This window comes from Microtus pennsylvanicus, chromosome 3 (genome assembly GCF_037038515.1).
Source record: "Microtus pennsylvanicus isolate mMicPen1 chromosome 3, mMicPen1.hap1, whole genome shotgun sequence".
NCBI lineage: Eukaryota > Metazoa > Chordata > Mammalia > Rodentia > Cricetidae > Microtus > Microtus pennsylvanicus.
In genome coordinates, this window is record NC_134581.1 from 15,604,443 (window position 1) to 15,607,621 (window position 3,179).

The following is a 3,179-nucleotide window of genomic DNA, read 5'->3' on the forward strand; positions in this document are numbered from 1 at the left end:
ATAGCTCTCAAACCGGGGCTGATGCCAGCCCTCTACAGGCCGACTGGGGTTTATCACCTGGACAAGACCCAGAGAGTCAGATCCGAGAGTGGGGAGCATGGGGCAGTTACAAAACGAGGACATACATCCTTATATTGTTTTCAAACTTTTGAAATAATTGTAGACTCACAGTAAGTTGTGAAAATAACAGAGTTGCTGTGTGCTGTTCGTGTTTTTCTATCAGCATGTATTGACTACAGAAAGTATTGGGCTTCATTTTTCTTTCTCTCTTTCCTTTCTTTTTTGGTTTTTCGAGACAAGGTTTCTCTCTGTAGCCTTGGTTGTACTGGAACTCAGAGATCGCCTGCTTCTGCCTCTGAGTGCTGGGATTAAAGGTGTGCCCCACCACTGCCCAACTCATTATGGCATATTTTTTTAAAAAAAATATTCTTATTTCATGTATATTGGTGTTATGCCTGCATGTGTCTGTGTGAGAGTGTCAGATCTTGGAGTCACAGACAGTTGTGAGCTGCCATGTGGGTGCTCTTATCTGCTGAGCCGTCTCTCCAGGTCCCCTATGGCACTCTCATACATGTGTTTAATGTATTTTGATCATATTCATCCCATTAGCCTCTCCAGCCTGTCCCACTCTTGCTGATCCTTTCCTCTCCCACGAGTTCCCCTTCAAAGTTCACATCTTGTTTCTGTGACTTGCTGAGTTCCATAGGGTTGCTTACAGGAGAGTGGGCGAGAGGGTACTTAAAGAAGCCACCTCCCACTCCTGGAGGGGCGGGGCCTTATGAGTCCTTGCTCCCTCCGTAACAGAATGCTCATGCTCACAGGCCCAAATATTGTGCAGATTTTTTAAAAAATAATTTATATTTTATGTCCACTGGTGTTTTGCCTGCATTCACATTTGTGTGCGGGCATTTGATTCCCTGGAGCTGGAGTCACAGACAATTGTGAGCTGCCATGTGGGAGCTGGGAATCAAACCCACGTCCTCTGGCAGAGCAGCCTGTGCTCTAACTGCTGAGCCATCTCTCCAGTCCCATTGTGCAAATCTTGGACAGGTCCCAGCTATTATGAGCTCAAGAGTACAGCAGTCATAGCATGGCCAGAAGACAGTGTTTTGCAGATCCCATCCTCCAGTTCTGACATTATTGCATCCTGTTTTCTATGAGCCTTCTATGCTTCCTGAGCCTTGAGTGGGGCCGGTATGGATGTCTTTTAGGGCTGAGCACTCAACACTTATTGTCCATACTTTGACGAGTTATGAGGCTCTGCAGTTATCACTGCCCACTTCAAAAAGAAGCATCTCTGTGGCTGGAGAGATGGCTCAGCCAGTTAAGAGCACTAGCTGTTCTCCCAAAGGTCCTGGATCAATTCCCAGCAACCATACGGTGTCTCACAGCCATTTATAGTGGAATCTGATGCCCTCTTCTGGCATACAGGCATACATGCAGATAGAGCACTCATACATAAAATGAATCTTTTGTTTTTTTTTTTTTTTAAGACAACAGGGTTTCTCTGAGCCCTGACTGCCCTGTAACTCACTCTGTAGACCAGGCTAGACTTGAACTCATAGAGATCCACCTGCCTCTGCTTCCTGAGTGCTAGAATTAAAGGCATATAATGTCAAGTGGCCAACACCACCGGTTTTCTAAAACCCTTTTTATCATCCCAGACAGAGACTCTCAGCAGTAAGCAGTAACTCTGGTTCCCACTCCTAGCCACTATTATATTTGTCTCTGTAAGTTTACCTATTCTAGACAATTCCTGTAAGCGGAACCAGAGTAGCTATCTCACTTTTTCACTTACATATCTTGAGTTCTTAACCAATAACCTTACTAGATACCCACCACTGGGTGGCTGGTGTTGTTGCCCCCACTGTATAGATAACATCGAGAGAGGATAATTGACCTAAGACCACTCAGCATGTGCTAGCAGCCAGCCTTTATGTTTTCAGCCAGATGGTGCAATCCCCCCTTCATAGCCCTCCTTGGCTCATGTCAGCCACAGATGGGCTCAACATTTATAACTGTCTATAACATCTATAAGTTTAACATCTATAACTGTCTATAAGTTGTAACATCTGTAACATCATCTATAACTGTCTATAACATCTGTAAAATCCATAAGTTATTGTCCTGTCCCTGGCATAAAACACTGACAAAAGCAACTTAGGGGAGAAAGTTTTTATTTTAGCTCAGTTTCAGGTTACAATCAATCATTGCAGGGAAGTCAAGCCGGAAGGCGGAGCAGCAGGTTAAGAGCAAAGAGGGTGCTAGTGTGGGAAGTCCTTCTGTCTATGTTGTTTTTATTAGCAGAATAGAGCTAGGCAAGAAAACTAAACTGGATGCTGGGAGGAAGAAGACAGAGTCAAGGAGAGGCCATGTAGCCACCAGAGGAGAAAGATGCTCGCCGCCAGCTGGAACCTTGCCAGTAGGCCACAAGCCTTATGGTAAAATATAATAGAAATGGGTTGATTTCAGATGTAAGAGCTAGCTAGAAATATGCATAACCTAATAGGCCAAACAGTGATTTAATTAATAGTTTCTGTGTGGTTATTTCGAGTCTGGGCGGCCGGGAACAAATGAGCAGCCTCCCCCAACGGTGTGTTCATTCTGTGCTCAGCTCACGTTCTCTGCTCTCAACAGTCCAGGATCCTCCGCTTAGGTGATGGTACCACCCTAGGCTGACTTCCTCACCTCAGTTAACAGGACCTCACAGAGAGGCCCTTACCAAGTGACTCTAGACTGTGTTGACAATCACAGCTAGGCATCATACAATCAAGGCTGTCTAACATCTCCATCCCCACAGAGCTTCAAATGGCTGGATACCTTCACAGGAAGCGGGCAACGGGCTAGGGAAACACCTAATAATGTTTAGAATGAGAAAGTTTAGGAAGTCTTACCCAGGTGAGTGGCCAGTAAAGGAAATTCTCCAGGAGAAAGTATCCTGAAGCTAAGACCTAAAAGCTAACTAGCAGCTTGGTTGCTGGTTGTCTGATGTGCTTGCTGAGTTCCCTGAATGGATGTGAACTCACTTGGTTCACCCACTCTAGACTACAGGGACGCCATCCTTGCTAGTCTTCCTGCGCTTGGGAAGAAAACTACCAGGTCTGAGTCTCAGTGGCACTCCCGCTTTAGAAACTCACACTGATTTTCTGAAGTCTTGGTACAGATTATACACCCAGAGC